This window comes from Passer montanus, unplaced genomic scaffold, assembly GCF_014805655.1.
Source record: "Passer montanus isolate IOZ18808 unplaced genomic scaffold, ASM1480565v1 scaffold12, whole genome shotgun sequence".
In the NCBI taxonomy this organism is placed as follows: Eukaryota; Metazoa; Chordata; class Aves; order Passeriformes; family Passeridae; genus Passer; species Passer montanus.
Window position 1 is genome coordinate 9,306,044 of NW_024358722.1, and position 15,793 is coordinate 9,321,836.

General features: G+C 40.8%; 1 long non-coding RNA gene across 1 annotated transcript in view; it reads right to left on the reverse strand.

The window, feature by feature from the left end:
• Window positions 1-964: 964 nt before the first annotated feature.
• The window catches only part of LOC120497037, a 53,864-nt gene continuing 39,035 nt past the window's right edge, over window positions 965-15,793 (reverse strand). Inside the window, exon 5 of the long non-coding RNA XR_005626421.1 lies at window positions 965-1,006. This is a non-coding gene — a long non-coding RNA (uncharacterized LOC120497037). The remainder of the gene's footprint in view (window positions 1,007-15,793) is intronic.

The following is a 15,793-nucleotide window of genomic DNA, read 5'->3' on the forward strand; positions in this document are numbered from 1 at the left end:
TCTTTCTCTCTCTCCTTCTCTTTCTCTCCCTTTCTCTTTCTTTCTCTCTTCTCTCTCTTTCTTTCTTTCTTTCTTCTGTTCATTTGTTTTTTCTTTCATTCTTTCGCTTTTTATCATACCTCAAACCTAACATGTGCCAGATTGTAATAATCACAATTTTTACTTACTTTTTCACCAATTTATCTTAGAAGATAGGGAAGTGCCATATTCATTAGTGTGGGGCAAGGCAAGCTCAGATTCTTATCGCTGGGTTTATCTTCTAACCAGCAGGTATGCTATGAGTCTGTTTTATGCTTGTGAAAAGGAGAACTCCATCAAAACTGTGATATTGTTTACACAAATACTGCCATGACTGCTGGTGACTGACTAATTTATTAGAAACCCATACAACTTCTAGAGTTCACTTTAAGTTGCATTGATTTCTCAATCCATTGCTTTAAATTAAGCTTAAATTGAAATTCACTGGTTCAGGCCGCACTGAGAAAATAAGTATATTCTATTGGTATACAGTTTTCTTGTGTGCTTCTTACCCACAGGAGGAAGAGCTGAGGGGGCTTGGTGTGAAGCAAGGCACAAGTGATACCATTCATGGCTGCTTAATGTGAAGGTCCTGCTTGATGCTGGGCAGGATTTTTCACATGCGTGTTCCCACCCTCCATCTCTGCCCTATGACCTGTAGAGGGGGAGACTGGGCAATGCCACCTCCTGTTTTGTTTGCCCTGCAAGTGGAGAATGTCCTTCTCCAGAAATGTCAGCCTGTGTCAAGCAGCTTTCAGCAGTTCTAAATTCGCTAATGGCATTAACTCACTTTAAATGCATTTCCCCTTTCAGAATCTCTGCCCTTTGTCAGTGGGATGGGGCTGGTCTCCTTTTGAGTTTGAAATGTGGAAACCTTTCTTCTCACTTGCTAGACGAGCTCCATGTTAGATGTAGCAAATGCAGTTTGATATCTCCAGCAGACTGTCTCCTCTCTGTTGTGTATCTCATCCCGTAAATTCTTCTCAACCTCGAGGCAAAAGATGAAATGTCACAAAGCAGGCAGCTGCTTCTTCCTAAAACACCTGTGAGTCAGTCCCCAGTGGGCATGAAGATGAAGATAGCCTAGAAGACTTGCAGGGGCAGGCTCCATTCATCACCTCACAGCTCCTTGCTAATCTGTTTTAACCCTCCCAGCCACTTTTCCCCTCAGTCTTAAAAGACAGTTCAAACTTCTTTTCAGTCAGGAGGACTTTGCTGACCACTGGATATAGGAGGAGGCTAGGGTTCAGAAACATTTGATCTGAATCTTGAACTGGCAAACATTTAAAGTGTATGTGAGCTTAGATTTCAGTGAATAATGGCAGCTCTTCTTATTTCCATTATTGTGAAAGGAGCTGCTGGCACACTGGACACCTGACTACAAACTAGCGTTGTTGTATGTTGTCTCCTTGGTGATGCAGTTACCTTTCAGTAATAATTACACAATATTAACCATGATACAGAGATAAATTGTTGAATTATTTTTAATATCTTGGGTAAAGTCCCATAATTGTCCCAGATGCAACATAAGTATGTTGTTTATCTGAGAGAAGAAAGGTGCTTATACATAGAGATTCTGCTTCCCCTCCCACCCCTCCTTTATTTTAAAATACAGTCTCTTTCATACTTCAGGTTAATGAAGGTGATGTACTAGTTGATGGAGGAGACACTGTTGTAAACTGTAGTGTTATATGCCCAGCATGTTTGTGTGTAGTTTTAGAGGCAAAAGCCTGTTTGCTGAGGCTTGATATCATCCCTGCTCTTTTGTTTTAGTGTCTTGTAGCTGAGCTGTCTCTGGAGAGAGTGCAAAGAATTTAGGCAAAAGAATGAAAAAGGCTGGATTGCTTAGCCATGAATCAGGGCCAGGCTGATATAGGATACCACTGCCTATTGTATCTTCAGGCTGCAGTGTCAGGCTGAGGGTGAGGGAAGTACAGTTTGCTTTGCTTCATGGGGCCTGAGAGGTTCTGATTTATAGCTGTGCTCTACCCTATGTCCTTGCATTGTAAAACTCATCCTTATTACAGTTAAATAAATTCAAAACCCACCATTTTTTTCTTTTTTTTTTTTTTCTATGCATTTGAGGTTGTGGAGGTGCACCCTTGATCATGTTTTTAAGTTATTTGCCACAACCACAAAGGCTAGAGCTGTATTTGTTTAGAAACAATCCATCCACACCCACTCCCCAAATGAAAGATGAGTAGCTCACCTCATCATCTGGATGCAAGGTTTTAAGAAACTTCAGGAACAGCATAAGAACTACTAAAAAAGGGTAATCAAAATGAGATTTGTACTTGAGTTCATAGTAAAACACCTGTTGTTTGATACGAAGGCTCTGAAAAGCACTGACACCAATGGCTTGTAAAGCTTGCAAGATCCTTTAAAAATCTTCTTACAAGAAGCTGGGTGGAAGCATGAATATTTTGCAGAGTTGTTTGGGTTTTTTTTATCTTGCACTGCTCTCTCTGAATACTTACTCTTCACATAAAGTGAACTAAAAGCATTTTGTTCAAATGTTTTTTCACTTAACTCTTTGTTAAACAATTACTTTGTTCCTCTCATACTTTACTTTTCCATCCATGGATATAAAGACTTGGCATTTATGTTGGCTAAAAATACATTTTAAACCTATGCAGAAATAATTGCAGTAGCAATTACTAAATACAGAAATTATTGCAGTAACTAATGTAGCATTTTTGTGTGCATGGAAACTTAGGCCAGTTTTGCAGTGGTCCACTAAAAAGAACTTGTGATATCTTAGAACAGCACAACTTAGAGCAAGGTAGGTTGCCCAGCTAACAAGACTGTGCTCCCAATTTAATTTGCAATGATGATTTTTTTCCTTGGGAATACTCTTATTTTTCAGCAGGGGAGACTAGTAAAAGGGAGAGATAGAGACATATCTGCACTGTCTCATGTATTCTTTCAGACTAAACATGGGCTTACAACCTGATGATACTCATAAATATTCCCTTTCTCCCTCCTTTTCCCTCCTTCATTAGAGAGGATCATCAGTAAGGGCAGGCAAGGGGAAGCTTGAAACATAGGAAGAAGCAATAGAACAATGACTAAATATAAGTAAATTTCTGATACTGCATGTGTTCTTTTTAAAACACCAAGTATCAAACCACACATCAAGGTATCCATCAAAGTGAGTTATAACAAGTAAAATATCTGTGTGATAAAAGATAATCACAATTTACAAAGCACCCTTCTGTGTGGGAAGGTAAAGGAAGGGGATAAAATTTCACTGGAGATAAGGCTTGTAATTAATTTTACAAGAATTAATATGGAAGAGTCTTAATCTGTTGCAAAACACTGTGAAATTAATTAATTAATAAAGGATGTTAATAAAATATAAATAATCTCATATTATTGCTTTTTATCTATATTACCTGTGAGAATTTTCAATAAGTATATAAATTGATCTAGAAGATACAGGGATCTTTGGCTAAGGTTTATTAAAGTCCACTGTCCAGAGTCCAATTCTAGAGTGCTCTGCAACGAACCTCAGTGCTGCTGACTTCTGGGAAAGCCCTGCCCTGGCACTGTCCCTTATTTTTTTCATGTGGTCTGCTATGGAGACCTTTCTTTTTGCTATAAGTCATGACCTGCTGATAAGGATGTCCTGAAAATTCACTTTTGCCTATTCAAAACTTGCTGTGGGAGAAGTACAGAAAATACCCAACCACAGTCACTGCATCAGAGCAAGACCAGGTAGCAGGAAAGTTTTCTGCCAAGGAAGAGCAGATATTTGCAGGACAGCAGCTGACGGCTTTCTGCCAGCAGCATCTCACTGGAGTGCAGGTGGTGGGGCAGTGTGTATCAGGGAGGATGCTCCAACTTGAGGCAAGCTGGAGATTGGTGAAAGGCTCTAGACCATGTCACCCTTGGCTTGGCTGCCCCTCTTTGGCAATTGCAATCAGATGAGGATAGCCCTGTGAAGTGGGTTTGTTTAACATGCCACATGTGGCCCTGTCAGCCTGCAAATTTCACAGCCACCTATACAGGGAGTTGGTGCAGAGCATGGCACAATCAAAGTAATAAACTTAAAAGTCAGACTACCAGTGGTGGACCTTCACTTTAAACTTGTTGGGTAAAAACCTACTCTGTTGACCTCAGGGTAGTACCATTAATTTGAGGAACCTTCTGCTTCTGAAGAAATATGTGCCAAAGCAGAAAAGGAGGAGGAGTTTAGAGTGGTTGGTTGTGTATTTTTTTGATTTGTCTATCTCCTAGTTTATCAGGGCACTCTTTCCATTTTGTTCTCAGCTTTTCTTCCATATGAAGCCTCCTGTTGATCTCTAATAACATCAGTCATGGTAGGTTTTCTTGTAAACAATTGTGCTTCTGTGTTTCAACCCATGTTTCACTTTGAAATATGCTAAAGCTAAAGGATCATATGAAGAAATTATGCAAGGCCATGAGGACTGAGGGGAACTTCTCTCTGAAACTTTGTGAGAATCTCTGAGTCCCAAATGCATATATTGCAACTAGGTTTTGGTCATAAGTATTTCTCAACAGTTCTTCTGTAGTCAGACTGAGAGTATGTGAAAAAGTTCAGGCCTTAGTACCCTTTTGGTTACCAATGGTCCTAAATGCACACTTGGTTTGCCATTCTGCTGTGGTTCTTGCAGAAATATAGTTAACTTGCTAGTACAGAGGTGATGTGTGCTGTACCAGCTAGGCTCTGCATCTGCAGTCCCTCCTGCAGCATAATGCACGCCTGTGATGCTTTCTGCTGAGCCTCTTGGCTCGTTCCTCTTGTTTGTGTTGGTTGTAGAACTATCTAAGGAACTTCTGTGAGATGAGGTTCATGGTGTGGGTTTTGCTCTCCTCCACACCCACTGCTGGGTGCTCCAGAGGTTCTGATCAAATTCCAAGTTTGCTGCAGCACAGAGCCTTTATCAAGGGAAAGCATGCCGTATGCAAAGCATGTTGAAGTGCCCTCTTATGAAATGAGGTTTGACTTTCTGTGATATCAAAAAGAATACTAACCCAGAATTTAATATATCCTGGGAAATCATATTTCACAATCTAATGCCTGGAGCCTTTTTCTTTTTAATAGGAGGATCAGAATTCTGATCTCTCTCATGGTTTGCCTAAGCATTTTATGTTAAATGACAGTAAGTTAATAAGTACAAAATAGTGGGTGGTTAAGTACCGTTTAGCAGCCTTACACTGTCTAAATGGGAAACCTCTTGGTGTAAGATAAGGAGCGAATTTAAAAGAGTAAAACTCAATCAGTGTAGCCACATCTTGTAGACATTCCCTTTTTGATATGAAACCAGATGGGGTTTTTTAGCTTACTGTTTATGAAGGCTTTTAAACTAAATAGTGAGTGTTACCCTGCCTTATCCTGGAACAAAGGTCTGTCCACTAGTGGAGTTGTGTTAATGGATCTTTAGCTGCTCAGCCATCTTGGTAGGATTGTTTAAAGCCTTTGAGGTGAGGAGAGCTGCTGGAACGGTTGCCAGGGGACTTAGTGAAAAGAGAAAAGCTGACATGTGCTAAATGTGCAGTCACTTCTCCGATAACACGTGATAGCGTGGAACAATGGAGTGGGCAAGCTTGATAAGAATTTCCAGTAGGTTTTCACTGAGGGGAAGGGACTGTGATAGCTGTGCAGAAAGTACCTTGCCATAGCCTGATGAAATGGTAGCTTTTGAGAAATGAAAGGAGGGGAGTGGGTGCCTTCTGCCTGAGCCAGTAACGTGCTGGTGAAGCCAGGGTGGAAGTATCACACTGGCATACTGCTGTGAAAGCTGCAGAGAGTGTCACCTGCTCCTGCCACGGGAGTAATAGTAACAACAGGAGTAAAAAAAGGTCAGACAAGGGGCATGTTAGTATAAATTATAATGGGGTTGTGTCTTAGGGCTTTTTGAAACACCAGTTAAAGTACTTTTGTAAAAGGGTAGCTACTATAGCTGCCCTCATGATGAGAGTGTAGCATCTCCTGTGGTAATCCTGCATGACTCTGCATCATCTTTTTCCATTGTCAGATGATACCACACAGGATTGATAATAATTTCTTGTGCTTTGCTGAGATATGAACTATGCAACCCTGCTTGACCCAGCAGTCAGCTTCACTTAAGTCTTTGGAATGGTTTCTTTAAAGAGAAAAAAATGATGGAATGGATGGATGATGAAGTTTGGTATGTCTTGGATACAGACAGATTACAAACAATATCTATAAATCTCTGAACATGTTGTGTATTAATCAGCAGCAGAAAGTTTCCTGGCTGATTGTACTTCTTTTTAGCTAAACCTGTTATCCAGAGCTCTTTATTAGATTTTTCCCAAAGTATTGCTATGAGTCCTTCTCTGCTGTCTATTGATTGCTGTGTTTTACTGATCTTCTCTCTCATATATGCAAGGCTCCAGTTTGCTCCTTTCTTCCTCCACCTGACACACTTACATTTGCATTTAAATTCCATGGAAGACTCCTCAGGCTGCCTGGCTTAATTCATGTTTGTGATTTCTTTTTTCACTGACTATCTTGCTGGTGTTTTGTATCACCTGAATTTCCTGTTTCATTAAACAGTTTAACTCTCCATTCTATGGATCCTGGCAATGCAGCTTTGCTGGGCCTGTGTGCTGGCACAGCATAACTGTTTGAAGTGAAAAGAGGTGAAAAATCCAGACCATAGAAGCACTTAAAGTCTTTCCTAGACTAGACAGAGAAATGTAATGTCCTTAATAAGGGTTAGGGTATCATAGAGAAGCTGATCTTTTACAGAAACTACATTGGAACAGTATGCAAACATTTTAAAGTGTAGTAGAGAACACCAGTACTGTTCATGAGTGTGAAAATGAAGGGACCTTTAGGACAATTTTAAATTCTCTGCACTGCATTGTGAGGTGGAGTAAAAATGTCCAATGAGGCTCAACATCTCTTCCTGTTGAGATTCCACTAGCTCAGTGGGTCTCTGCTTAGTAAGAGAAACTTTGATCTGCTGTTGCATATGTGTAGATGAAATACAGAAATATTGTGATATCAGAGTGCTCCAAGGATGAATGCCCATACTGTGGTGCTATGACTGGGACAACTCTGTAACTGACATCAGCAGATTTTTTAAAAATTGCATTGTAAAAAGCAAACTAAAACTTTTTTTTTTTTTTTCCCTTTTCAAACTGCCTCAAGAAGGTCTGAATTATATGAAGTTGGCAGGTTCAAGTGTGACTCAACTCATTGTTTTCATTCTCTCATTTTGGCAGCCTTCAGTAATTCCAGATGTTATTTCTCTAACCACATGGAAAAATTCTTATTAAAAAGGGGGGGTGAGAGGGAGAGAAAGGAACTGTTTTGCTCCATTTGGTACACTTTTAAAGCAATGCTGATATTGCATAGACAGTGCTCATATGCAGCAGGCACTAAGGCTAGCTGGAGGCATGCCCAGGAGGAGACAGCCCCAAGATAAAAGGCCCTGTGTTAGAGGGGAGAAATGAGAAGAAAGCCAAAAGCAGCTAGTTAGTTCAGTGAAATGGTGTTCTGTCATTCTAGGACTCATTTGTTGGGAACTGTGAGGCCAGGACAAACGGGGAATTTACCCTGAACCTACTATAGTGAGGAAGCTCAGAGAATTACAGTATCATGTCAAAGACAGAATGAATGTTTTTCTTGCCCTGTGACCATGGGGAATATATAGTTAGCTCACAAACAATGCCTTGCTTTGAATGGAAAAAGGATTCATGTCTGCTTGGATGGTGTACTTTTAGAGCACATGAAACCACTTACTTTGCTTGGCTCACCTAGCATGTCTCAGCTTAGGGAGAAATAGAGAAGACCCTTTATAATTTAATAATTAGAAGCCCCTCTAATTTAATGGAGGATAGAGGTTTGTGTGTTATAGTACCATGACTTTTCAAGGTGAGTCCAGTCTCTCCTTCTGCATTTTTTGAAGTCTGCTTCAGGATCCAGGAATTCCAGAGGTCTTAACCTGCGCTAGAAGAGCTAAAGGACAACAACTTTCTGCAGTTCCCAGCCCGAGGTGGAAACAAAAATTGGTGGACTCAATCACATCGTGTTGGCTGGATGCACACATTGTGTGCCTCCAGCCAACATGAGGTAGACCTTGGCTGAGCAAAGCTGGTCTCATGCTCACATCTCATCAGGAGAAGAGCCCTTAGGATGTCTTCACAGCCCCCCTTTGGAGCCAAACTGCACCTTGTACCATCATTGGTACAAGACTTGCTGGATTGCACTCTTTCCAGCCCAGGAAGGACCTTGGAGCATAGGCATATATGCTGAGCACTCTTCAAATTTAGTAAAATAATAAATAGCACATAGAAGATCATTGACTCTTTCTGAACTATTGTGCAGAGCACTAAATCTTATTATCAAAAGCTGGTCTGGTGAATGCACTTAGAGCAGCAGGCTCAGAACAAAGGATGTGAGAGGAAAAATGAGTGTGCTTTTGAGAACTGTAGGTTTGCCCACATTTTTTACATCAAAGACCTCACTGACCCCTCCTTCTAAGAATGAGTTTTGGAGTCTTCTCACTCTTAGGAGAAAAAAATAAGACCCTTTCTCTATGAAAAGAAGGGCCAGTCTGCATCTAATTGATTGGCCTGCCATGGTTTGCCTCCTTTCCCCCTGCCCAGTGCAGAAGATGCAGTAAAATGTCATGGTGCTAATATAAAAGAAAAGGGGTTTCTGTCTGAAGGTGGCTCTGTACTGAGAGTGCAGAGAGGTTAAAAAAAAACCAACAAAACAAGCTCTGTTGGGTCTCTTGTTGGTAAAAGTGAGAACTGTTACTGGAAAATATTTTTTTTTGTGATTAGTTGGTGGTAAGCCATGACTAATGCTTATTGTGCCAGTATGTGCTTGTGTTTGGGTTACCAGGTCCCTCCTGCCCCCTTGCTTGTTCTGTGTAGTTGATAGAGCCTGCTAAAACTTGTATTGTAAGGTCTTTGGTGCAGGGACTACTTTTTCAAGATGACTTGCACATTCCTTAATGCAGTAGGGGTCCTGGCTCAGGGCTAAAGACATTATGATAGCAAAAATAGTAAATTCAGTGGTGGTTCTTGGTTGCACTGACCTTTGCAGCATCTGAGTCACTTCAGTTTTGGGACTCTTGGGACCCAAAACTGATGTTGGGTTTCGTTCACGGAGTGGAAGCCAAGTCTCCAGCCATGTTCATTGTGAAGTTTTCAAAGTGGAAAACAATTGTTGATCTAAGTCCAAGACATTTTCTGGCTCCGGTAATCTTGTGTTCAGCATAATCACAATTAAATACATGCAGTATTGGGTTTAGGGGCTTAGTGGGATGTATTGTGTTAGAAGCAAGAGAAAACAATGCATTTGTTACTGGTTTTTGTTTTATTTTAGACCTTTACTTACTTGAGGTTCTCTGGTTTTGTGGCTAACCCTGAGGATCTTCCTGCAAAGCTAACAGTGATTGCTTTACTTTTCAGTAAAAAATAAAAATGAAAGAGAAGGCCACACAGCTTTTCTCTCCTTCAGGTATTCCAGAAAGTTCTTGCTTTACGAAGTTGCAGTTCCATCTGGCAAATTAACAAAAATTTCTGTCCCCAGATGATCAGTGATAAGACACTCTGCTGGGAACTGATGTGATGATGCAATTCTAAGAGCGAAGAAGTGCTTGTTCCAGCACTGACTCTTGGTGACCTACACTGGACTGGATTCAGACAGGGCTGCTACAGCCAGCAGCAGCTGGCTGCAAAGTTATAGCAGCATATATTTTCCAGAGCATAAAAAAGTCTGCTGTAGGGATTAATGCAAAAGGAAAGGAAACATGCTTGGATACATTTCCTCTAGCTTGGATTGTGTTCTTCTGCCTATTGCAGGAAGAGGACACAAGAACTCTGCTGTCCAAAAGAAAGATCTAAAGAAGTGAGTTTTCACATGGAAAGGATTGATTTTTGCTCTGTTCTCAGGGCACTGTTTTAAAGAGGTGTTTGTATATCTTGATGACATCAGTTCAAACAAACCATTAAACATTCTGGGTTTTCAAATTCCTATTGCATGAGACAAGGTAGGGAGCACATTGTGGAAGTCAAATGTGTCTACCAAAATATTGAACCAACCAGGCAAAAGCTGACAAAATTGTTGCTGACAGTATTTTTTCCTACAGTTTCAATTAGTTGCAATCTTTAAAAATCTGCATTGATATCTTACAGGATGAGGTCTTAGACAAAGATCCTATCTGTGGACCGAGATCCCACCATTTTATAAGATTCTTCCAAAAGGGAAGTTTAGGAAAAAGTGTTCCAGTTTAGTGTCTGTTGGTGCCTGAATCCTGTTAAAGAATAAGAGTTTGGTGTATTCCAATCCCTCCTGGTTCACTGTACTCTGCAGATAGCAACTTGCTCCGATAGCAATCAGAAGAACCATTTGCTTATTAATGAGAAATGCTTCTCTAAAGTTGCTAGCCATCATTTTTCTGCTCCTTCTCCAAGCACTAGCAAAGTTTGACATTTCTTTCCTCTGCACAAAGCAATTGTGTGCAGCAGCTCCACAATTAGATGAATGGTTTATATATGGTAAACTTTTTCTATCTTTCATTCATGGCATAGTGATAAAGAGAATGCTAATGTGCCACCCATAAAATGAGGGTAAATAGGTAATGTGCTATTTATTTTCTGTGGTTAGACTCATAAAAATTAATACTGTTTTACTTAAAACCATGAAGTTGCCTCCTGACTACTGTCTAATTTTTCATAAGAATGAGGAGTTGGTCATGCTTGGTTTTTTAGCAACAGGGAAAGCTGCTATAATTTATACGTAGGAGAATCAATAGTACCAAGCACAAACTAATATTTCATATTGCATAGTGAGGAATGTGAAAGCTCCTGAGGCCTGTGACAAATCCAGCAGTACAGGACTTTCTTTTGATCCTTCATACAGCTCTCCTTATTTCTTGACTATATGGAATGCTCCCATCAGAATCCCAGATCCTATCAGAAAGTGGAAGAAGGTGGAGTCATTGAGAGCAAGTGCTAAGTACATTTTTGGAAGAGATAAGCCAGAATGTAGCAAGTTTATATACAAATGAAGAGTTTACACACTAGGAGAGAACTGGCTCTTTGAAAGCCTCTTACAGGTATTGCAACTGATAATTGAGTTATGCAATAACCAGTATTATTGAATACTAATGAGGATGAAGGATAGGTGGAGACTTAAAAATTCTGCAGTTTCTGCATTCAAGGGATGACTGCCAAAATAAGAATGTCTGAAAGCAATGTGACTATTTCTGGCAATAGTTAATTTTGAAATATAGTTGACGTTTTCATTAGTTTTAAGTTGACTCAGGCAGAGAAGTCTTACTTATGAAACTGAGTAATGGCAGAAGGGAAGCTCCACACAGCAGTCAAAACTTAATGTTGATTACAGTTAATGTTGATTACAAAGTGGGACATTTTTAACAGAAGAAGTAAAAAGCAACACTGGAAACTGCCCAGAGTGCTGTGAGGATAAAGTGTTACTTTTGTTATCCTAGGGAGAGATGGGTCTGGTCAAAGGCAAAATTGTGACTTGAGAAAGAGAATGAGAGCAAGAGTGTGTGAAATGGGAGGTGAAAAACAATTCTCACTGGTCAGACTCTGTGGAGCTGAGGGAGGTGTTGAACAGGGGCTGAATGCTGACCCTTGCAGGCTCTAGCCTGTCCAGTGCTGTCATTTTGATGCTATTTGTTGGCAGTTCTTCACCAGGGCTGAGGTTATCACAGTTGTGTCTGGTCCAGTGGAGACAGGAAGTATATGAAGAATGGTGGCAAGAAAGTCTTTACTTGGGAACCCTTGCTTAATGGGCGTCATGATAATATTACCTCCTGCTGTCCTGCCTTTGACAGTGCTCAGTAACAAGCTAAAAGAGAAGGACAGACTTAGTGATGCTCCTTACAGTGAGACTCTCCCAGTTTTCAGCAGTGTGTTACATTCTGGAGCTGAAGCTGGTATCCTTGAGCTTAGTAGTCCTTGATGGATCTCTTACATGGCTTGGTGCAGCTGCTTTTGGACTCCTTTCAGTGCTGATATTTGCAGTATCCCGTGGCAATGCATTCCACAGCTGAATATCAACTAGTGCAAGAAACAGTCCTTTTTTCCTCTGTTTCAGGGTAACTTTCTGATGGTTTCATTTAGTGTTCTCTCATTTGCTTCTCTCTCTATTCCTACTTCTCTCTTCAATAAAAAGGTGTTATTTTCAGATCTATAAATACCCTGATATAACTTTGCATGTGACCTCCCAAACAGATTCTAGTATTATAAAATGTTTGTCAAACAACCTTTCCTGAAGGTCAGTGATGTCCATCTGTTGAGCTGGTTGTGTGGTGGGATGTAGCAAAGGTGATGGGACTTAGTGCTGTCGACACTTGCAGGGCCTCATGAGAGAAGTTAATTACTGGGCTCTTCAGGACTGTCTTGAAAGCAGTTAGGCTGACCATTTAAGTATCATTATGTGTAGGTGGGAGATGGAGATATGGTCTAAGAGGCTGTGGTATGACTCAGATGTTGTACTGTGCAGTTAGTATCATAAACTAAATAAAACCATCATCTGTTAGAAATCTTGTGTCTGAGTAGTAAGTGACAGATGCAGTTTATCTAAAATCTGTAACTGTGTCTCATCCAAGTATTTGTAAGAAGAAACAAGGCAACCTGACTAAGAGTTTCAAGATCGGTCTCATAGTAGTGGTGCCACTGGTAGATGAGTTCATCTGCTTAAGAGACTTTAATTTCTAGAAAACTACACTGGAGTAACTGCTTCAGTGATCTCTGCCTGCCTAATACTGTTGCTTTTTATGACAGACAATGTAGGTCTTCCTGTTTACTTTCCCAACCAACAAGTCAGTCAAGTAACCTTTTAGGAAATACTGTAGGCCACTTCTGAAGCATGCCTCACTGCATGGAAACCTTTATTGCTGGGATGAATGATATTCTTAGATATTCATGGGAAATAAACAGCAATAATCCTGACAGGAGGTGTTGGCAGAATGAAGTGTGAACAGGAAGCGATTAAAGATAAAAGGCAATCTCAGGAGTTACCTGTTGCTCCTTGTGTGCTTATAGGTGTGGCTGGAACAGGTCACAACAGAACGTAGCACCTGCCAACAACAAGCAAATTGAGATCCCAGTTCGGGCCTCTCCCAGGTTGGCCCCCTGTTACATAACCAGGCCGGTCACATCAAATAAAATACTCAGTGCCTAAGACATGCCTTTTAGCTCTGACTGTGTTTCTGTGTAGACTGTGCTAGGTGTCTTATAAGCAAAGCTTAAGTGACTCCTACATCAAGCTTCCAAGACATTTCATGTTAAAACCTTTACCTTCCTTTTGGTTATAATTATGCAGTGAATGAGGCAGGAGTCTAGGCAGTATGTGATCACGTAATAAGAACTGCCTCATAATGACAAGGGAGGAAAATGGTGGTTGCACCATCCACCTTCATTAGTGTATTTCTCAACCACTGTGAGTTTCATGGGTTGCTTTTGTTTCTTCATTTTTCTTTTAGTCCCAATGGCCACCTTTCTTAAAAATTTAGTATAAGTTTTAGGTAACACTATACATACTCTCTACATAAAGGTCATTCTGTGTGATAGTCAAAGTATCATTGGGTTCTGACTTAACAGGATGTGTATGACAAATGTAGGCTATATATTTTGTGCACACTATCTTCTTACATTTCTCTGCATACAAAGCCTGAATCCTTGGGCTTTGGGAGAGAGTCAGAAAAAAGGAAATAAAGATTATTATCTAGGGTTTTAATGGAGCTCTCTGAAGCTAGCTCTCTTCTAGATTACTGCTAGAATTGATACCCCTGAACACCAATTATGTAGCTTACCCTTCCCAGTCTCCATCCACCCTGATCTGTCTTCAGAAAAATCTTCTAAGTCAATGCAGAAGAGAGATGTTTTCCTGTGGGGAGCAGGATGTGCAGGTCTTGCATGGGACACACTCTTTTCACAAATAGGTAGCCTTTATCTGAGACCTGTCATTTACATTTTAAATTATGTGGTCAAGAGATGAGTGGACTATCCAGTGTAATTAGGACATGCATATGTAGCAGGTGAGTTCACAGGTCCAGATCTGAGCATCCCTAAACCAGTGGTGGTGAGAGGAGGAGGTAGAGGGAGGAGATCTTCGTGCTCCGTACCAAAACCCCTCTGTGCCCAGGTCTGTGTCTGGTCTCTGCTCTTTCAGATGGAGAGAGATTAACACTCTGCCTTATTTATTCCTACCCTTTTCTTTCCTCTTTGTGATTCCTTTGTGCTAGTGTTTGTTGCCAGGTCTCAGCTTGCTCAGGCTTTTCAACAGTTTGCCTAGGTTTAATCTTCTTTGAAAGGTCAGTCATGGGATGAGCACTGTGTCAGACAGTGCAGTTTTGGTCAATCTGGAGCTCTGCAATTTGGGAAGTTCACAGTGTGGTACTCCTCATTAGCTAGAGCAACCAAATTTACCAGGAGTAGAATGCATCATTTATGCAAGTCTTATGTAAGATACTCAGCAGAACGATTTAGACATAATCACTGAGGTAAGAGGGTGGTTCTGGGATGGACCCACTGTTCTTAAAATATTAGCTCATCAAATCAGCAGTAGGTAAGCATAGGAGCAGACTAGTTAGCTAAGCAGGTTTTCTTGTTGATGAGTCTCTCTAAGGCACTGCCCTGCCAGTGATGAAAAAAGACCGATCTCCCATCTTGCAAACTGCTGCAGAGAAATTTGCTTAGACACCAGAAATGTTACTGCATTCCCTCACCTGGAGAGGGAGTAATTGTTTGGGACACACATGATTTGCAGTTCAAATTCCAGCTCCTCCCTGGGTAGGTCTGTTTACTCTAAACTGTTGGCTGAGTTTGGGTCTAAGGGCACTCGCACACGCACAAAGGGCAAACAGGTTTGACTTGCCTGAGGACTTCACAGCGGGGAGGTTGAAGGCAAATTGCAAAGCCCTAGCAAATGAAAGACGTGAAAAATGAAGGAGCCTAGTTATGTTTAAAAAGTTTTAAGTATATCCAGCTTTTTGTTTCCTTTACTCACAGCTTTGAAGGGAAACTGTCTTAAGAGGAAAAGAATAGCTAGACTGTTCCCAGAAGATGTGTATCTTTGCCCAGACTGTCCTGTGCAGTGCTTCTCCGTATTGTTTCATTCCTGCATTAAACGAGACTAAGTGGCTTTACCCTTGGAGCTGTCAACTCTGGAAAGGATTGGGACCTTCAAAACAATGACTGAACTATTTTTCAAAGTTTCTAGGATTAAATGCTAGTTCTCAGTCGTGCCTCCCTATTGTTTTACTATAGATATACACATATGTTCTTTGAAAACACAGACCAGTAATCACATGCATTTTTAATTGCTCATAAAGTTAAAATTTCCTTTGCTATCAACTTTCAAAGCAATTTTTTCTGTGTTGTTTCTAATGTTTGGGCAGAACAGTCCTTATATACGTAACAAAAAATCTGAGCATAATTTGCTTTAGAAGATATCTTTCACCAGTAGCCTGATGGGAATGTTTCTGACGTGAAGGGAGGGAAAGGAGTCTGCAGAAAGAGATGAGCTCTGACTCACATCTTTGGAGCTCATAAAGGCTGTGTTTGCATTAGCTTTGCCAAGTGTGTGTGCACTGTTGAAGGCTTTGCACTGCTTTGGGGGCTCGGTGGAAGCTGTGCCTGAGAAGGGCTCTCATGTAGGCATGAGGTTATGGAAGCTGGTCAAAACACAGCTGCGAATCCTAACTGCATTTGACAAAACAGTGAACTGTTGACTCCAAGCCTCATCTTGCACCTGCTCTAACAGAGCTCTGCACCGCCACAGCACCTCCTG